Below are 22,759 nucleotides of genomic sequence, written 5' to 3'. Positions count from 1 at the left end.
TGACCCCCCCCACATCTCTCATCTCAGCTGCTGTCTCTCTACTGCACTTACTTGGCTCACCCACTCATCAGTGGTTGGGTTGCACTTAATGTTCTTCTCCTTTTAGCACTTAACATGAGCACTTCTCCATGAACATCAAAGCACCCTATCCCTCAAGGCTCCCCCCTCTGCACTCACAAGGCATAGTAGGTTTGTCTAATTCTAATTATTGTTTGTACTATTATTGATCCTTGCTGTAATTCATTCTCTTCCCCTGTCCCCACCCTGTGGGTGCTTTGAAACTGTTTTGCTAATCGTATAAGTGCCTAATAAGTGACCAATAAATAAATAAATAAATAAATAAATAAGAAGAGAAGGCAGGTTAAAATTAAACAATGGCAGAATGCTTTCTTTGGATATAGATGCACAATTATGAATTAGGATCCACCAACCTGGGCAACCTGTAATAAAGAGTTAAGAAGCCCAGCCCATGCTTGCTTAATAGACCTTGCTTCTTGATTAAAAAGTGTAACTACCCCAATGTACTTGAAGCAGAAGAGTTTTTTTGATGGTTCATTGATGGTATCCTTCGAGGATGGACTCCCTTTAAAACAGGAGCTACTGGGCGTCGAGAACCGCGTTGAGAACCTGGAGGAAAAGTTGAAAAATTGCAGTGATGCCACTTCGACTTTCATGGTGCTCTTCGATGATCAATCGTGGATGTCCTGGGAAGTTGAGGCATGCAGTCAACCTCGATTCAAAGCTTTCGGTGCTGTAAATAAGACTCTGTGATGGATGCAGGCCTGGCATCGGGTGTCAGGCATCGGGATAGCTTCGTCGATCGGGACTTGACCACGGGCTGGACCTTAGATCTTCACTCTGTCAATGTCCTCGGGACGTCTTTGTCAGCTTCTGGTGGTCAGAAACCCATCTGCAGACTTTCCCTGGTAGCCGATGTCCTTGACATTCTCCGGCTGGACAAAGTGGTAGACAGTGATGGCAAAGGAGCACCCTGTCAAATGTTCTCAGGCAAGGTGGAGCATTTCATGGCTCCGGTCGTCAAGCAGCATGGCTTCCATTGGTCACAGAAAACTTCCAAAAGCCGGTTGACGGCAATGGACTTTGATGGCCTCGATGTCCAGGCACTCTCTTCAGGATTCTCGGCGGACCCCTTCACTGGATGGCACACTCACGGAACTGGCTTCCAGGGTGCCTCGATGAAGGAGAGCAGTTTTTGATGGTTGCTTGTAGCTCGGGGATAGGTGTCCTAGCCAGGTCCTCTCACAGATCAGTCATCGACAGACTCAATAGCTTTTAGATTACTTCGAAGCAATGCAGCAGCGGTCTTCTTCTTGCAGCTGGGCTTCATGGATGAGATTCAAGTTTTGACTTCAGCTTTTGAAAAGAATGGTAAGCGAGAAGTCCACATATATACGCATCTGTCCCTCATTCAATCTGGCTGAGCCAGGCTCAGTCAGCCAATCACACAGAAGAGCATTCATGCAGGCAGGCAGCCAATCAGGGTCACAGGCATTCAACCCATTCACTTCCACCCAGACACCTATAACAAGGAATGTACAAGCACCCAGCCTTTCTGCATTTATGACGATTTTGAGCAAAGCTGTCTCATTCATTGTGTCACACACAGAGAAACCAGACACCCATAACATAGAATGCATATTGGTTACACACTCCATTCAACCAGGTCCCACCCTAAGCATGCACCCACAACATACAATCACTGGGAAGGCTCAGCTAGTCTGGCTTGGACTTCCCCACAATACCGTATATGGTTCTTCCACCCAACAGCCAGTTGGGGAAAGGGACAGAGTCAGGGCTTCCCAGAACTTTGGGAAAACAAGGTAACAGGCAGTAGAAACCAAGAGGCCCAAAGGGCCATCTTGCCTACCAACAGGAATCCACAGATTCCTATGATAGGGCCTGGGTATTCCAAAATGGAGGATACTCAGGGCACTTGTCACAACAGCATGAAGCTGCCACCAGCCCATAGCCTGTTCTGTGGGAAGCACACAAGTGCCCAAAAATACTAGGGGTATAGGGTTGTACCCTAACCCATGGGTGCCATAAGGGTATTCCAAGGGTCTCTGGTCACCATGACCAAAAAGAGGAAGAGCTCCATTTTCTCTTTGCAATGACAATCAACATGCAGTTTATTTCTTTGAGATGCCAAAGGAAAATGTGGCCATGATGGATCTCGTTAAACTGAAACAGGGCAGGGAATACAGATCAATGTATTGGTATAACTCAAAATTAAAGCAAGGCATACATTTATTTTAAAAAATTAGCAGAATTAGCTAATTCAAATGTTCTTGATTGGAAAACAAAACCATTTGATTAGCAATGTTATACTAATAATTTAAATGTCACAAGAAGTTATTTGTACCCGAGACATAAAAAGAGCATACTGAAGTAAGGTATTAACGAGATCAGTCAGGCCTTACCAATTCTTTAAAATTCTACTAGACTTGTAGGTTGAGTAACTTAGTTTACGTGCTTAACATAAGAGAAATGTACTTGACCACTGGCGACGGATGACAATAGGTTTTGAATGGGCTTTCTGTAAAATGGTGCATGTCACCACAAACCCACTATGTTTGGCACACTGCTGCCACCCAAAGGCCAGCAGTCACAATACAACTTGTATATGACTGCAGACAAAATAAATGTAAAATAAAAATTTCAAACATCCCCTGCAAATGGTACTCACCTTTAATAAAATCTACTAGAGTATGAGAGTGGCAGAGTAGACTTTGCAAGCCTGGGATGTGTGTCTGTAAAATGTAAAAGGCTAGTTGCATGAATGGACACAAATTAATAAATAGATATATATAATAAAAAGGCTCTCATAAAAGTTTGGGCTGCTCTCTCCCGTAAGTGCTAATAATGCAATCATAATCAGAGCAAAGCGAGCTCTGGAGACTACTTACAATATATGGTATTTCAGTAGATCTACAGACAGGACGGAACTATTGATCACTACTTTGCGTAAACATCTAGTTCGTTTTTTGCATATTCATTATGTAAGATGAAAGAAATTAAGAGACTAAGCAGAGTTGATGGTGTAACAGGCAGAGCCCTTGAATATTGCAGTTTGTGGCCATCTCACTTTCAGGGTAGCTGGTGTAAAGCAACAGGGTGATAAGATAGAATGTCAAGGAGTATAGCATAAGCTCATGGATTGAGCGCCAGTCGCAGAGATGTTTATAACCAGTAGGTCACTGAACTAGTATTGCCATCAAAAGCATTTGCCGTTGTGATCATGTACATTTTCAAAAGTGTCGAATGGTCAATTTGATGCATCTTCCCCAACAAAGCTAAATATAGTTGACACCGTGAGATATAGATACACTAACCTAAATTGTACTGTAAAGCATGGAGACAATGCTTTGTTTTACAGTAGCAATACTGCAATCATGCTTTACAGAACAACATACATTTTTAGGAATGGAATTGTATGGCTGTCTTTTAAAGAAAATTAAGTTAACACATACTTGTCTTTGACAGACAGGATATAGTTAGCTTAATAAAAGTATCATTCTGATTACTTCTGGTTTGAAATTATTTGAAAAATAAATCTTAACTAGCACTCCCACACAGGTCTTAAGTCTGGAGGATGATTTCTGCTGCACTCTCTATCCATTATCCCTGTTTAACTTTCAATGAACAGAGAAAAGAGGGTTGGTAGAGAGAGCTCTGAGGATAAACGAGGAATACAGGGTGAGCTGTGCTTTCATTGAACAGGTTTACATACATAGCTAATTATGTTACACAAGTGTCCATTAACTTAGCAAACCTACAGAATTGCATTTCATATTGATAAGTGACACTGATTATTTCATGCTTTGGACAGGGTAAAATATAAAATATTTACAAGACAACAGTGAGTGCACCCTTCCTATTTAGAAGATGTTCCCTTTTTCTTGAAAGTTTGTAACTGGAATGAAACAAACTTAAGTCCCAGTCTACCATCACAATAACTATGAAATCTACACATCTCAAGGTTCAAGTTCAGAAGCTCAGTAATGTCACACAACCACAAAATGTCACCCAGTGTACAAGTCTAAAGATCCCTGATACTCCCTCTTTGTCATAATAACATCTAAGAACAACCAAGAAGAAGCAAAAACCCTTGCAATAAGTCAGAACTTTAGTACTTAATTATCAAATCAAATATCAAAACAGAAATAAGAACAGGTTCCTGATCACAGCTTCAACTGCAGCGGGCCGGGCCAGGAAGCCATCCAGGATCAGCTGCTGCTATCCGGTAAGCGCTGCCACATTGCGCTCATTTTTAATCCATCCAAGTTCGATTTTGCTAAATTACTACATAAATGCTCGCAAGTGCTCTGAGTTGCCCCATTAAGGACCCAGGCAACCTGCACCTGCCCCGCACCTGCCAAAGCTCATTTTGCCCCGTATCCTGCACCGAGGCACACGAGGCACACCTTTCCAAGATGGCCGCCGTATTCAGGCCTGCTTCACCTTGTGCCTTACCAGGCACACATCAGTAGCCTTGCCCTGCCTGATTGGCTACAGCGTACACAACCCCTGCCATTGGGCGCCGGCAGGCGAAGCCGGCCCCCTCCTTCCAAGGCCCACGGGAACAAGGCTGGAGCCTGTTCTCTGCCTGTTAACTGCCGACTCTGCCGTCTGCCAGACCCCTTGGTCCACCGCATTCACCGGCCAAGGTAACACTGTGCCTGCTATATCAACACTCCGCCGAGCCCACAACCTACCTGCAATTACACTTGCATTTGCATTGTGTTGTGCCCTATGGTTGCCCCAGACCTCATGTGCATTGTGTTGTGCCCTATGGTCGCCCCAGACCTCATCTGCATTGTGTTGTGCCCTACGGTCGCCCCAGACCTCATTTGCATTGTGTTGTGCCCTATGGTCACCCCAGACCTCATTTGCATTGTGTTGTGCGCCTCCTGACCTCATTTGCATTGTGTTGTACCCTATGGTCGCCCCAGACCTCATTTGCATTGTGTTGTGCCCTATGGTCGCCCCAGACCTCATTTGCATTGTGTTGTGCACTCCTCTGTACATCACCCTAGCCCCAGCATGCTTCTTTGCCTGACTGCGATCATGTTCCCCTTCTGTGTCATGCAAAGCAACGTACCATGCACTAGCAATAGTTACTTAGCCTATAACAATGGTCTAGTCAGACCTGCCTGCCCAAGACATCACCCGATCACCTGCCCCACACCATTCCTGCCCACCATACCAGCCTTCCTCCCGGAACCTAAATCCGCCCATCCTACCCATAGCCATGCACACTTTCCGGATGTCCCAGCTAATACGCACTCAGCTATCTACAAGCGGAACCCCATCAACACGAGAGCATCATGCCCCACTCTCGACTACAGCACCTCCACAATGGCTAACCCAACTATCTCTCGAACCACTACCTTCATCCCTTCCGATCGGAACATTAGACTTGGCGCCAGAACCCACCACAGATCTAGCAAAGGCCCAGCTAAATCACCTAATAAGACCAACCCTCACACTTTAACACTTATCAACACTATCCCTCCCACTCCTAAAGGAGCTCTCCTAAATGTCAGATCATTAGTCGCCCATTCCATAGAAGTCGCAGACATTTTTCTAACAAACAACCTGGACTTCCTTGCTGTAACCGAAACCTGGCTGCACGATGCTGCAGGACCATCTCTTACTCTAGCCATACCTGATAACTACACCATCCTTAGAGCAGATAGACCGAACGCTCGAGGAGGCGGTGTAGCCATTATTTTTAAGTCCACGCTTGACATCAGACTAGCCTCCTCTCCTCCACTTAAATCCTGTGAGCATCTCACAGTCAAATTACAAACTTCCCCTAAAAGTACTATCACGCTGCATTTAATTTACCGACCCCCGGGCCCACCTGGCTCTTTTGAGGAAGACATCACCTCACTAGTTGCTGAAAGCTCCAAACCTTCAGCACAAATGATCATACTTGGAGACTTTAATCTTGGGTTTAACGACCCTCTCGACACCCCAGCCATCGCCCTGGCCTTGGCATTAGAGGAGCATGGCCTCCAACAACTCTGCTCCAAACCCACCGACTCGAAGGGCAGAATCCTTGACTGGATAACTGCCCTTAACTGCAACATCACTGTGAAAGATCCCACACAACTTATCTGGACTGACCATTACCTCCTCCCATTTGACATTCATACCAGCAATTTAGTGCATAAAAGGCCCATTATTGCACCTGCCTGCCTAACCAGGAAAAAGAGCAACATCACAGCGGAAGCCTTAATACCTTTGGTGAGCCCTACTTTGAACGCACTACCTGCTACTACGGACTTGAACCAATTGGTCAACGTCTACAACGATTCCATGGCCAAAGCCATCGACATCATTGCCCCACTGAAACTGCGTAAAGGGAAACCTAAAGCGCACCTGAACACATGGTACACCCCGGAGCTCAAAACTCTCCGTCAACAAAAAAATAAACTCGAAGCACTATGGAAATCAGTGCCTTCTGTAAATAACAGAACTAATCTCACCAACATCTCCACTCTCTACAAAAATGAGATTACACGTGCCAAGAAAGAATCTCTCAACACTAGGATCTCCCAGGCAAGCTCCAGTACAAAGGAGCTTTTTAACATACTAAAGGAATTAGAAAACCCCATTACTCCCACTGACTCTTGCACTAAGGATAAACCGTGGTGCACAGGGATCCAGAATGCCCTAGCTAACAAAATCTCAGGGCTCCAAACCAAAATTAACAACAAACGACAACAACTCACTCTTGATCCCACCTCCAGTCCCACTCCTCCTCCGCTTACTGCCACTAGCTCAGGCTTCACCTTCAAAAAGGTATCCATATCGGAGGTTCAGAAAATTATAGCATCCTTGAAACCGTCGAACTGCAAGGGGGACAGATCATAAAAGATGCAGCTAGGGATCTCTCCCCATTCATCACTAAACTAATAAACCTGTCTTTCGCCAATAACCTGGTCCCCATCAATCTGAAACAATCCTGGGTCCTACCTCTACTAAAAAAAACTACTCTCGACCCTGACATTCCCACGAATTATAGACCCATTACCACCGTCCCATTCTTACTAAAAATCTTGGATAGAGTGGCCTATTTACAAATCCAGGACTACCTCGAGGCAAATCATTTACTAGGAACTCGCCAATCTGGCTTTCGACCACAACACGGGACAGAAACGGCCCTTGTTGATCTCAAGTGCCAGATAGACGAACTCAAAGACAAAGGTAAGGCTGCCATCCTTCTTCTCCTCGACCTTTCCGCTGCCTTTGACCTGGTCGACCATAAAATCCTGTGCAACCATTTGTCTTTGGCAGCACACTTCTCCCACTCTGCGGTCACATGGATCCAATCTTTCCTGGACAATAGGACCATGCGGGTCTTCTCTCCCCTTGCAGCGGCTGACCCCATCCCCATCACTTGCGGTGTCCCACAAGGATCCTGTGTCTCACCCACCCTATACAATATATTCACAAAGCCCCTATTCGATAAGCTGGACAATCTGGGTGTCACCTACACGAACTACGCAGATGACACCCAGATACTCCTCACTTTATCAGGTAATTACAACGTGGACGCCAAATGGATCAATGAAGTCTTTTCCATCATTCAGGCATGGATGGCCACACATGGCCTGTGCCTGAATGATGATAAGACCAAACTGCTCCTTGTCAGCTCACCTAACACCATCCGAAAACTCTGTCCCGGCTACACTAGCTTCACTATTGACGGTAACACCATACCCATCGCCAAGAGCGTAAAAACCCTCGGTTTCTACCTAGACACGAATACCAATCTAGCCAAACAAATCAATATGACTGCCTCAGCCACTGCCTACACTGGTAAATAAATTAGGGCCTGCAGACCATTGATCTCCCCTAACAACTGCCTCATTCTAGCCAGAGCACTCAATCAATCCAAACTGCACTACTGTAACAGCCTCTATGTAGGTGCCAACAAAACAGTAATCAATAAATTGCAAGTCATACAAAACAATGCACTCCGTGCCGCCCTAAATCTTCCCAGAAGAGAACACATCTCCGCCACCAGAATTGCTTGCAAATGGCTGTCCATCCAACAAAAAATAGACCTGAAAACTATATGCCTTACATACAAAGCTCTTAACCATCTTGCCCCACCCTATCTCTCTAACAAATTTACATTAAGACAGAACACTAGAACACTAGAACCACCAGATCGTCTAACACACTACAACTAACAGTGCCCAAATACTCCCTCAAAAGAGCCGGTGGATCCAGCTTCCCAGCTCTGGCATCACAACTTTGGAACACTATCCCACTGGATATCAAATCCACACCCACTTTCCAACCCTTCAGAACTAAGGTCATCTCCTGGTTACTCAACAAATAACTGACCAACCATGTATGTATGTATACCTAATGCTCAAATGTTTCCTATGTTGCTTGCCTATTATTATCTATGCACTAACTGCCTTCCTGTCAACCTTCCCATGCCTTATTACTACTGTACTATTGTCCCCTTCTGTTACCTGTAACCTGATGTTCAAAGCGCACATATACCCCTGGGTCAAGAGCGCTATACAAACTAAATAAACAAACAAACAAACAAACAAACAAACAAACTGGGGAGTTGCTGCGCTTTGCTGAACTGACTATATCATTGGGTAGGTAGTCCAGGTTGTTAACAGAATGACCATTTATGTGCAGTTGTTCCAGGAATTCAATTTGGGAAATGATTTCACAACTATATCTTTGTTTGTGGGTCAGATATTTTCAGTAATAGACTGTATGGAGACCCAAATGTTCTGGACTTAAACATTTACGGGCTGATTCATGGAATAAATGTACGCCGAAAACAAGAGCGCAAGCGGGAAAATCGCAGCGCAAATGTGAAAATCGCAGCGCACGCGTGCCAAAGCCACGCACATCGATTCATGGAATTCAGTGCGTGTGTAAATCATGGGATGTGCGCTAAAATTGTGGTTGGCGCCCGCAGGCGCACACGTCATTAAACGGCGTGCGCTACACGCACAGGTAAAGCGCACATAGCGCAGCACACACAACAAAAGTGGGCGGAACACAGGGCGTAACACGTGGAATGGGGAACAACACGTGAAAATGTGGGCGTTACGGGGGAAGTACAGGAGGTAAATGCTCGCAAAGCCCACCGCGCGCCAACAACATGTATTCATGGAATCGAACGGGGGAAAGGCGTGCGCCAAAAAAGATGCGCTAATCCGGAAACACGTACGCCAGCAGGAAGCAGGCGTAAGCGGCCCCGCGCAGCATAAAGTGCGCGCAAACAACAAACAAGCTCAGATGCTACGATGAATATACCGTTCCTCACAGCAGTGGTCGTGGGACACCACAGGAGGAAGAGGATAGCCAGGCCCCACTTTTTTTTACCCAGGACCAGCCTTTTTGGGATGCCTGATGACCAGGTGTATGGGAGGTACAGGTTTCCACCACACATAATCCTAGAACTGGTCAGGGAGTGGGAGGATGACCTCACATCTCCCATCCTGTGCTCCCAAGCACTGAGCCCCTTGGAAAAGTTGCTCAATGTACTGTACTTCTTGGCACTGGGTCATTTCAGCAGACAAGTGCCATAGTGAGGGGTGTGTCACAGGCCACGCAGTCACACTGCCTACACCAGGTGTTGGCCATCATGACTACATGCCCCTCAGTGTGCAGGCACATATACATGCCTAGAACACCTGCAGAAAGGCATGCCGTGGTCCAGGACTTTTAAGAGTGGCACACTTCCCCAAAGTGCTAGGTGACATTGATTGCACCCGTGTGGCTCTACGTCCTCCCAGGGCCACTGAGCACATATATCGAAACTGCAAGCACTGGCATTCAATCAACGTGCAGGTTGTATGTGATGCCAAGGGAATAATCACTTCAGTATATGCCAACTATCCAGGGTCAAGCCATGATAGTTTCATTTTCAGAATGTCACTCCTAAACCGGGACCTGGAAGCTGGGCGGCATGGAGACACATGGCTAATTGGTGAGTATAAATGCCTCTGCACATGCATGCATATCAGAAACTGAGAAATGGGAAAACCCCACTAATGAGAACCATTATCACCTCCTGAGGGGACAGTGCCTACCCTCTGAGCACCTACATGATGATGCCAATTCGGAACTCCACCACACCACCCGAGGTAAGATACAACACAGCCCATATTGCAACCCGGGGCATAGTGGAGCGCACATTTGGAGTGCTCAAGTCACGCTTTTGCTCCCTTCACCACTCTGGTGGTCAGCTGCTATACGCGTCCCCAGTAGTGTGCAGGATGATAGTAGCAGCATGTGTCCTGCACAACGTTGCAACACGCTGGCGCGTGCCGGTGGACATGGTGGTTCTCCCACATCCCCAACCACATGCACGGCCACTGCGCATGGGAGGTGAAAGGGCACGTGGTGAGGCAGCCCGTACCCAGCTTGTGGCAAATTACTTCACCTAAAATCACACCCCTGCGGAGTGCACACAGCCCTGGCACATACCAGCTGACAATCAATGATAATGGAAAAAGGGACAGTCAATTGTCACAACCATACCAGCCTGAGATTGTTCACCTGGAAGTTTTACATTGTGTGCATCCCTACCTACTCAAAGACACCCAATACTGTGTCACAAAAAGACACACATTCATGCAGCAGGAAAGATTACCCCCTTGCAAAATACCACATCAAAATAGTGCCATGTCACCCAACCCCTCCCCATCTCAGCTACCCAACACACCATGGCATGGCATGCAATGTGAAAGCAACTAAATGAATGCACAACACATGACACAAGTGTCACAAAGTGCAATGTCCCTAATGTAAACAGTCCACAGGCAATATGCTCTCAGCAATCGATAAGAAACACCAGACATGAACAAATACTTACCAGCAACACAAAACATCAGTACAGGAAGAAAGTGTGGCAATATAAGACAGGAAAAAATTAAAGTAGTGCAAGTCTCACAACCTGATCAAGGCAGCACATCGACCCAGTCCAACTGCAGAGTGTCGCTGTCAGGCAAATGTTTCAGTGTACTGCATACAACATGAACTACATCTGCAAAGGAGACAGCCTTTCTGAGACATGAAGAACCTACATGTATATAAGGAGAAAGACATGGATGCACAAGCACATATCAATACACCATGCATTGTAGAATCCAACAACAATCCCCACTAGGGATGTACACAGAGTTTTGACTACAGACTGCATGGGAGCCCCAGGCCCATCAATGGTGTATGTGTACAAAAGCATTATGACCAAAAGCATTTTGGGGTGCACACATGTTTACATATCTGTGTATGTATCATGGCATGGTTGGGGTGTGACACATGGATGCGGGTTCCACCTTTATGTACGTGCATGGTGTACATGTGTGTTTGAGGATATTTCACATGTGTGCCACTGTGACACACCATGGATGCATGTGACACTGACATGTAGGAGGCTGATTGGCAGATGTGACATGGATGCTGAGGATTTCACTGCAACAGGTGGTGTAGATGTACAGATGCATGTACGTCTGGTGGCATGTGTGCATGTGTTTGCCAATCCCCGTGTTGCATGTGACGTCAGGCTAACCTTCGTATGGTAATGGTGTTGTATGTATATGGATGGTGCTGGCTGCTGCAACATTCCTGTTCATTTGTGCGTGTGTCGCTAGAAATGATATGTGCGTTGGGGAGTGTGATGCCATGTGTGAAATTTGAGACTGCCACTCATCTGCAACTGTCATGTGTGTATCAGACCATTGTACAGTGCCCTGATTCCTGTGTTCTGTCTCTCCCTGTCTGCAGCGTCAACTGATGAAGAGGGCGGAGACGGTGCTGTGGAGCACACAGGCAGGGATCCCATCACCAGCCAGAGAGGCAAGGCCCAGCTCCCCTCCCAGGTTACCATGTCGTTGGGGAGTGAGGAGTCTGGTGCCGCCTCTGCGGCCGCAGCTGCCGGGGGTAGGTCCAAGAGGTGGAGGTCGGAGGTGGACTCCTCAGCAGCAGAAGGGGCAGCTGAGACCCCACAGGGGCCTACGGAGGAAGATGGCACGGAGTCATCCAGGTTGGAGGGGGGTTTGGTTGAGGAGGAGGCCGTGGAAGTCACACACACAGGGCCTGGAGGGGGGATTCCACTGGTGCCAGTGGGGCAGTCCAGGGGCAGGGACAGGAGGCAGCACAGGCCACCGCAGAGGTGCCTGTGTGTAATCCTGTTCCCGATCCTGTGACTGCATCATCCAGCACCAGCAGGGATGCCTTCGTCCAGACCCGTTTTCAGGGAGGGGATAGCTGCACAACAACTGGGCTTCCTCTCCCTCCAGACGTGGCAATCCGGACCGGCTTGAGCCTGTCCTGGTTGGGCTGGTTTTGCGTGTTCGTGACATTCGGAATGATGTGCGGGGTTCTCGCGAGGACAGTGCACGTCATTTTGAATGTCTCGAAGACTGCGTCAACCTACTGGGCGGGGTCCTCAAATGAACTCCGTATGCGCTGGTCGTCCTCCGTGCCATCTTCCTGCCCAAGTGTCACCCGGGCACCCTATGGAGCTGTCCCTGACCCAGCGGCCAGGCTGGTGGAGGACACATCCCTGCCACAGTCGGGAGTCGGAGGTCCAGCAGTGGTGGCCACCCCAACAACTGGACCCCAGCAGGTAGATGACATGCAGGCAACAACGGGCAGGGCACATGCACGGCAGCAGCAGGCTCAAGGTGGGAGCGATGATGTCTCGGGGCCAACAACATCAGTGGGGAAGGCATCGGCCGGAGGGCAGGAAGACCCTGGATTGCAAGTGTCTTCCATGTGGCAGCGGTTGGCCCAGGCCATAGATGCGGAGCGGGGGCGGGCGGAAGAGGCACGTCTCACAATGGTCAGGGTGGAGAACTCCATGCGCAGGGCGCTGTGGTGGGCCGAGTGCCTCGAGGCAATTCGCAGGGAGTTGGAGTTGAACATGGCATCGTCCCTGCGAAACCTCGGGGACATGGAAGAGGCCCGCCTACAGAATATAGACCAGGAGTTCGATGATGCCCGGGCCCGGGAAATCAGAAAGTGAGCCGTCAGACTAGCCTGCCCCCATTGTATATAGTTTGTTGTGTTAGGTTTCATTTTCATTTTCCTCTTTTTTGGGGTGATTGGATTATGTCCCACACTTTTGTATACAGTTCTTTTCTTAGGTAGTTTTTTTCATAGCTTTCATTTCTTTCATTGGGCTCATGGACCCTGGATGAAATCGGTCTACATAGTTGAACAGTAGATTTATGAGAGAATTTTATTTTTTTACTCACCATGGATCAATGGATTTTACAATTTACGTTTCCTTTGGATTTGATTTGGTGGACCGAGAGTTTGGACAAATTCTCTTTTGGATCACTTTGGATTGGTTCTTCATATGTTTTTTTATTCTGTTTTGGACATACATTTCATTTCATGTTTGAAATATTTTTCATGCTTTCATTTCATTCATTTTGTTCATAATACATTTTGATTTCTTACTTTCATGTGTGGTATTTGCTCATTGGGTTACTGCATGTGAAAAAGTGGATTTACACAATCACTGGCACCCAGTGTGTGTGTGTGAGGGACATGCATTGATGTGCATAGTTGACTTTCGGTTTGTGTCATGAAATAGGCATTTCAGTGTGGGGCGGATTGAGGACTTGATTGCCTCTCAAGACTGGGGTGGCGTGCTGTGGGATTTTGGTGGACATGAGGCCCATGATTGTGCATCTTTATGACATGTTGGGGGGGACATGAGTCGGGGCCTGCTGGCAGGTGCCCATCAATGCTGGGTGGGTGGGGGTGCAGGGGGACATGAGTCGGGGCCTGCTGGCAGGTGACCGTCAATGCTGGGTGGGTGGGGGTGCAGGGGGACATGAGTCGGGCCATAACCGTCAATGCTGGGTGGGTGGGGGTGCAGGGGGGCATGAGTGGGGGCCTGCTGGCAGGTGCCCGTCAATGCTGGGTGGGTGGGGGTGCAGGGGGACATGAGTCGGGGCCTGCTGGCAGGTGCCCGTCAATGCTGGTTGGGTACTTGCCCCTTCTTTTTGAAATATATACATTCTGGAGAATGCTACACCCAATTAGTCAAGGAACAGACCCCCAGAGACAGCTACATCATGGACTGGGCGCTGACAGATAATCTTTCCACTGTATGCACCACTACAATGTTGTGGCCATGGTCAGATCATGCAATTGTCAATACTATAGTATTATTACCATCCGCACCACTCTTGGTAGACAAATAGCCAAGAACTCTAAAAAAGAGAAGGGATTTAAAAACAATGTCATTTAGATTCTGGGCACCTCTAGCTAACAGGCTGCATCCTTCGGAATCTTTTGATAACCCCAATGATCTGGTATCACTTCTTCCACTTGCCATCTCCTTCACTATCGATGTCTTGGCACCGGAAAAAAATAAGATCACCAAACCAAAGAATACTAAGAATGCAAGGTTTGGCGACAGTATCATCCAGGCCAGAAAAGAGAAAAGAGCCTTGGAGCGGGAGTGGTTAAAGAATTCTTGTTCTTGTACTTTAACAATCTACAAATCTGTGAAACAATCATTATTGAGGTTAAAATACTGTGCGCCCTGAGGCCTACGGGCATGTGGCGCGTAATAAGAATTAAAATAAATAAATATATGGAGTACCTCCCCTTATGGCCTCTCTCTCCTCCTGCTGGTCTTTTTGTTGTGTGTCTTATCCTTGTTTCCTGTGCGCCCTCAGGCCTACGGGCATGTGGCGCGTAATAAGAATTAAAATATAAAAATAAATACATAAAACTCAGAATTATAATATGAGAATTAACAATGCTACATCTAGCTCTAGTGAGCGCTTTACAATTCTAAAAGAGTTTGAGAGTAACACTCTTGCCACCGCTCTCACTATAAGGGATGCAGCCTGGTGTTAGGAGGTGCAGAATGAGTTTGATAATAGAATCATTGGCCAGCAACAAGTCATTTCTGATCAGCAACTCAGCCTCAAGGGTTCCAATGTGGACACTGATGCTTCTACCACCAACCTGTCATTGCCCAGGTTTGAATTTCAACAGTGCACCATAGCAGAAACGCATGCAATAGTCCCCAATCATAAACCAACTGCATGTCTGGGAGACATTTGTTCAGCTAATATCTTTAAAGGGTCTCTTGATGTGATTGTCCCTTGCATCCCCAAGTTTGTGAACATCATCTTTAGGGATGACATAGTTCCATCATCTATTAAGGAGGTATGGATCACACCATTATAAAAGAAGAGTACCATGGACCCATCAATAGAAAAAAAAACTACTGACCAATAACAAATGTCCCATGTTGCTTTGAAATGTTATAACAAGTTACAGATTTACAGGTCCAGAAATGTATAGAGAGCAATAAGATACTAGGTACCCGACAGTCATGATTCAGATGGAATGGGATGTAAACAGCCCGAATGGACCTTAAGTCAAATATTGCAGGCATTGTGGAAAGGGGCCATCGTGCCCTACTGATGTTATGGATCTCTCATCAGCATTTGAAGCACAAGCTCCTGGTGGACAGACTAAAATACCTTGCATGCTGCTCGGAGCAGGTAGCACAATATATTGTATCCTTTCTAGGCCTAAGAACATCTAAAGTGGCAATAGATAAGCCGTAGAGAGCCACAAGGATTGTGCTTATCGCCCACCTTGTTCAAGATATATATCATGCCCCTACTCGACCTCTTAGGTAGCCTGGGTGTAAAATATACAAATTATATACAAATTATGCTGATGACATCCATGTTCTCCTTGAGTTGGCGGGTAATCATGCACAAGACACTACGTCCCTGAATGAGGTATAGACTGCCATCCAGCCTTGGATAGCCTTAACCTCAGTGAACAAAACAAGCTGCTTATAATTGTCTCAAGCACGTGGCTGAGGAAATTAGACCCTATTTATGAATGCTTTACCATCATGAGCAGCAATATTTCAGTGGCCGGATGTGTGAACACATTGGGAGTGTGCCTGGACGCTGAATTGTCCATGAAGCCTCATGTCTCTCATATACGATCGTCCTGTGGATATGCCACCAAGTTTCTGCACCAAATAAGGACTCATTTTTCTGTTGGTAACAGATCTCTATCAGTCACTGCCTGGGTCAATACTAGGCTGGACTATTGCAATAGTCTTCTAATTGGAACATCACAGGCCAATGTACACTCCCTCCAAACTGCACAAAATGGTGCAGTGTGAGCCATCCATGACTTATCTAAACAAGACCACGTGACTCCATCTAGACAGGTCTTACATTGGCTACCTGTCAAGCATAGGGCCACCCATAAATTGTTGTCACTAACATATAAATGCTGGACGGCTCTTTCTCCCTAATACTTGACTGATTGTTTGGCTATTGATCAGCCCAGGCACACTTTGCTCTCTAATGCCAACCATAAATTGGTGCACCCACGCTTCAAGCTTACTAAATGTGGTGAAGCAAGCTTCAATTTGCAAGCACCCAGGGAATGGAATGCTCTTCCTCCCTGAGGACATCCCAGTCCCTGGTAGAATTTAAGAGATATATTAAATCACTCAGTTGCTCAAGCCACCCCCAGATTTTCATGTGCCTCAATTTTAACACTAAATATATGTGCTCATTTTGAGACCATTGTGGGTCCATTGAAAAATAAAACTGAACCAGCTATTTCATACGAGGCTACTAATCTCAACTAGTGCTATGTTGTTGTCCAAGAAAAATAAAACATTTACTAAGAAAATGTGTTCCTGGCCCCTTTTGAATAAGAAATAATACCTTTGAACCCAAATTTGAAATTCTGACAAAGTTTTACTATTCTATTTCTCTCTTGCAAGTTCAACAGATATAGAAGGTGCCACTTGATAATCCAATTGAAATATCTGTCAATGATTTATTGACACCTCTGAGCACACCCTTCCGATTCAAAAATAGGCGTACATACCCATAACTTTCCATAATGTTATTTCTGGTGCACTTGCATGCTGGATTAGGTAGTTATCATACAGTAACATTGATTTTATATTTGTATATACAAATAGTAACATCTGTGACACCTTACAATATCCCAGAATGAAGCTTTGTTTATTGCCATGATACTAACATCTATTGAATGTCTGCATTGAAAGTTGTATGAACCTGTTCCAAAATGGCTGACTGCATTTGTAACAGCCAGTAAGTCACCTTTTCAATTTATTTTGTGTGTTTAAATTTGGGCTCCAACTATTGGGAGGAGTAACTGTGAGGAAGCCACAGGATTGTGGCCAAACGTGTTAGCCAGCCTCTCGAATCTTGGGAAGCCTTCTTTTTTAAAACTGCTATGCCCGCAGTCAATTTTAGTGTCCAGAGAAATCACTTTGATTGCAAAGGGGGTGGGGGTGGATTTTATAGGTTGCTCGTGTGTTATACGTATTTGTTATACAGTTAATTGTGTTGTGGTCAGTGGTCAGATTGTTGAGGGCATGGCCCAGAATATGTGCACTGGGCAAAATGACCAAAGTAGTAATATGTGTATTGTAATTATAGGTAATGTAATAAGAGTATGGCCAGAATTACCATAGTAAGAATATGTGTACAGTAATTGTACATAATGTAGTGGGAGTACAATGTGTTTGTAATATGAAGGAATTATGTAATTGAATTGTGTACAGTACTTATGATTGCAGTACAATTGAGGATAGTGCCCACAGAATATGCAGTTTATTAAGATTTCTGTGGCTGCTTAGTGTTGTAGCGTCATACAGCTGCCTTCTGTGATTTCTGTGGAGAAAAATGTACGATTGGTTAAGCATGATTGTTCAAAAGCTGTAGTGGTATGCAGTTTTTAATATACATTTTCTCTTATCAACCCTCATAAACAGTACATTTTTAGTACTATGTTTGCTACAACATGAGTGCATGACACACCAGTGTTATTTTCACTTTATATAATCATTGGGTCATTGGGAAAATAAATCTGTACTTGATAAAAAAAATGATTACAGTTGCGTGAATGTAAAGGTGATAATATGTTTCTTTGAAGTATGTTGTAATTGAGGGAATGCATGAAATAGTTTCATACCTGTTGGTGTACTGTAACTACATTCGAGATTAATAGATGTGTTTTGTCATACGACAATTCAGTTAGCATATTTGAAGTGCTTTGCAATGAAGGGTGTTTTTGAAGTAGATACCTGTTGGCGTATTCTAACTAGATTGACTTTGCAAAGTGTTCTTGCAGTATTATGGATGTAGTTAGATACCTGCTGGGGTATTCTAACTGTTAATTGTGCTACAGTTTAGTGACTAAATTTGGGTTGAAGGAATTTTAAGTAGGCATTTGTTAAAATTGCTGGTAATCTATGTTTTGGGGTAACAGAGGTATCCTTACATTCATACCAGCTACCTTTTTCTCACATATGCAGTCTAGTGCCCTGAAGTAGTTGTAGCACCAGCATTTGGTGTAAAGTGCTTTATAAACCAATAAATACAAATACAAATACAAATGGTATATTATACCTACAGTTATGAAGGTTTTCTTTCCAAAAGATACTTGGCTGTGTGTGAAGCCTGTAAGCTTACAGTTATTTTTGGTACCATCTGCATTTTACCTTTGAACATTAGTATGAAATATTGGCTATGTGAATTTATTTGTATGGTGGAACGATTGTCTAAATTACAAAAAGGGCATATGCCATGATTTGAGTTCTGAAGAAGCTGGTGAAATGGAATGCATTCACAATTCTGTATGGATACATAAAGAAATTGTTCTTTGGGGATGTGGTCTTGTGAAACATGGTTGCAGTGAGTGCATGTATGTTTCCACATGTGTGAAATTATATTTATAGGTATGTTTTGGGTTTCTAGTATTTGTAATAAGTACATTAGAAATTCTTGCAGATCTTCTTGTGTGTTTATGGTACATTTTAGCATTCCTGCACAGTAGTCCAATTCTTGCCTTATACCTGAGGCACTGTAATTGTTGTCAGGATTATTTGTGGCATTTCTGTGAAGGACGAGCATTTGCAAACAAAACTGGTCTGAGCTGTTAAAGTAAGTGTTGTGAACAATTGGTGGCAATTGAAAGAGAAGATTCATTGTCACATTAGCATGACAATTTACTCTAGTTGTGTTTATGAATTTAAATGGGCCAGTGAATTCTGTTTGTGGATCATTAGATGGGTCTACAGATCTTTGTGGAGAATAGACATATGTGTCTTTCTTTTCTGATGGATGTAAACTTGACTTTGTACTGGATAGTTTTGTGGTTGTATTGTTGGATGCAGGAGTTGGTGGCCTTTTTTTTAGTGGTATTGTTGGGAAATCTACTATAGCTTCTGTTTCTATTATTTGTCTTTTAAAAGGTTTCTTTTTTTGAGGTATAGGGTTCATATTTAGATGGGATGTATAGGGCCCATAGCCTGTTGTATTCCAGGATGCAAGGAATATCAGCATTGACTTTTTTTGAATCAAGGTTAACTAGGAATACACCATTGAGTGTACGCAGACGTGAAAGTGCTACGTAACTCATACCTTTTATGAAGACTGTGCTGCCAATGTCAATCAATGCTTGTTCTAGGGTTAGACCTTGTGATTTGTGAATTGTGACAACATATGCAAATGACAGAGGACATTTTTCTCTGCATATTTACATGTCTTTGAAAAGAAGGGAACGTCCTATTGTTCAGCCAATTTGTTCAACCTCTGCAAGTTTGTCAAAGTGGATATTGATAAACTGAATGTTGTTGTCATGTGCAAATGTCTGGAAGCCAACATCTGTACCGATTTCTCCATTGACTAAGACTTGTTCTACGTCAAGGTTACATTTTAGAATTACTCTGCAGTTTAGACACAAAGTTCACTCCAAACTGGCTGTGTTGGAGATACAGTTTTCTAAGCTATTTAGTTGTGTTTTTGCTTGTTGACACAAAGGAAGTTTCATGACGTGCACTTCTAGTCTGCCTGTGGAGGTGATATGCAGTATGGGTTGCATTTCTTATTTCAAGTTGTTTCCCTGAATTGACTACAGCTTGCGAGCCTTGGCATTAAGGACATACATTTTAGATTTTGTTGCATCAATTGTTCCATGACATCAGGAGCAGATGTGTTTCGCCCATATAGCTCATGGATTAGTGTACTATTTAAGATGGATTTTGCATCTTTAGTAAGCAACCCAGTTCAAATGCTTTTTAAAATGTTAGCATATGTGAGGTTTTGAGTTAGTTCTTTGTAGTGAAAATATTGTGAGAGATTTACATTTCCAATGTTGTCGAGAGAATTACAGCATTCTTTGTGTCCTAATGTTTTGAAAATAGGTTGCCATTTCACTGGCGTCAACTGTCGGAGGTCTCCAAAAACAATAACATGTTTTCCTCCACACAGTTCCACATAGTTGGTTTTTAGGACTTGCATTCTGAGATGAATAAAAACCAACATGAGGTTGGACACCATGCTTACTTCATCTATCAGGAGCACTTTCATTTGTTTTAGAATTATGTGTACCTCCGTTGCAGCCTCTGCTAACAATTTGTAGCATTCTGATTTGTTTTGATATTCTATGGGGAGGAGTAGTTGTCAGTGTAAAGTGACACCACCTATGTTGTAAGCAGTTAAACTGGTTGTTTAACTCTGGGGCTATTACTACAGCTAAAAGGTTGTTGTGTGTTAAGTTGTGTAGAAATGTGCCAATTATTTTATTTAGGAATGTTTTACCAGAACCAGCTTCACCACTTGCATACAGGAGCAGGGGTTTAAAATGTTTACATTTACAGGTTATACTTTCCAGTGTAAATCCATGCTCAATTTCTTGAGTGACTTGCAGATAAATGGTGAGTTGTTCATCATTTAGCTGAGATTCCAGAACTGACAAGTTTTCCTCAGATTGTTTATATTGATACGTGGTATTTTCTACCTCAGCCATCGCTATATCGGCTTCATTTAGAATGAGTGGTTTTCCAAGTGGGTCTTGGCTTCCTGTAAGGGAAGTTTGACTTCCCTCAGGAGTCTCTTTGTGTAGTTGAGTTTCAATTTCTTCCTCTTCTTGGCGTACATTGTCCAACATTTTTTTTTATTTTTGGAAATTGTCATTTGTTATATGGCTTTCATTTGCTTTAAATGCAGCTTCAAATCATAGTTACCTAATAATTATTTTCCTTTTCTCCAAGGTTTAAAAAGTTGGAGTAGGGCCACGTAATACAGTTCTCTATGTTGTGGAGTTTTAAATGATAACTTTAAATGAGTAGTTAGACTGGGTTTAGTTGTCTCATTTGGTGTGACATTGTTTTTGTAGGTGTAGTTTTGAGCAATGCCGTAGAGACACTTGTTTTACAAAGTAGTACTTCTGTTTGGGTAGAATGTGTCAAGTAAATTGTTTTTTAAAATGTCCTGGCTGTTGGGATCATTTGTGGCAATGTTTTCTATTCCTTGGTAGGATTTTAGTATTCTTTTCCGGGATGCATCTGGTCCAAGGTTCAGCCATACAATGTGCTCAGATTTGCCATATAAGGTTGTACCTGTTAAACAATCTGCAGCTTCATAGGACCCGCATTCTCTATGGCAGAGCATTTTTATACCGAAGCTGTGCAATTTCTGTGATAGTGTTTTGTCAGATGATCTGTCATCCCAGAGGTCCTTTAGCTCTGTTCAGCTTTTTTGAGATAATCTGTGACATTATCTTGCAAATGCAGTGGAATTGTCTGCAATGTATTGTATGTTTATGTTTGCATTCCACAAATGGGCAATGATTGCATTGTAATCATTGATGCACTTGGAAGCTTTATCCTTTGTTATGTTGTATGTATTTTTAGGGGGGTTGCCTTTTACACTGTGTCTAACAGAAAACATCAAGCAATTTACTTATCCTTTTGTGCACACTGGTCTAGGGAAGCCAAAGCAACATTTGGCATGGTATTTCCCTTTGTTTTTATATCTACATCAGAATTATTTGACACATTTATATTTTTGGAAGCGTAACATTTGTGTCTGTAAGTTACTTTGTGTGGTTTCTGAAGGGATGTTGCAGGTAATGTATTTTTCAATAAATTGTAAAACAGTGGCGTCAGAATCATGGGCACATTTTGGAGCATCTTTTATCCACAAAAGCATGTCGATGTGTGGTGCTCTTATGGATTGATATTCTTGTCTCCAAAAGAAGTGTTGCACTTCTCTGGGTGGATGGGGTAGTTTTATTGCAGATAAAAGGCAGTATGGCCATGAAGTGATGGTGAAAGTACGTTGATACATTTACAGGGTTAAGAGAACAGAGTTCTCCTGGTGTTTTTATGTATATTTCATCTTTATTTTATTTATTTTGGTTTGAAGTGCGTAAGATGTTGTGCAAGTCATCCCATACATACTCTGCACAACTTAAAGTAACAAACCATGTGGGTGGGCCTAGGTTCCTTAACATATAATGTAGATCAGTGGGACATCAGAACCAGTATTTTCTTGCGCCACTTATGTTTGCAAAGAGATTGGTGATACTTGACTGCAAAATTTCATCTTTGTCTTTTATTTTTTTAAGTAGTTGGGTAGCGGATATGTTTAAAAAGTTAAAGCCTGTTTGTAATGTGTGTGCAACTCCATATCATAGAGTTGCTAGTTCACTTTCGAAGAGGAGGTGGAAAATGTATTAAACATTTTGCCTGAATCTGGGGTCTTCAGAATAAATTTGTTGAGAGCTATATTCTGATGCACTAATTTGTGTGGACCTATCATCATATTTTTCTCCTTTTCCTGCAGGAAGGAGTAAAGGAAAACAACATGGTTCTACACTTTTTTCCCATATGCTCATTGGGGATCCT

The sequence above is a fragment of the Ambystoma mexicanum genome, chromosome 5p (genome assembly GCF_040938575.1).
Source record: "Ambystoma mexicanum isolate Mex_15411 chromosome 5p, UKY_AmexF1_1, whole genome shotgun sequence".
In the NCBI taxonomy this organism is placed as follows: Eukaryota; Metazoa; Chordata; class Amphibia; order Caudata; family Ambystomatidae; genus Ambystoma; species Ambystoma mexicanum.
Note: the sequence above shows the minus strand (reverse complement) of the source record.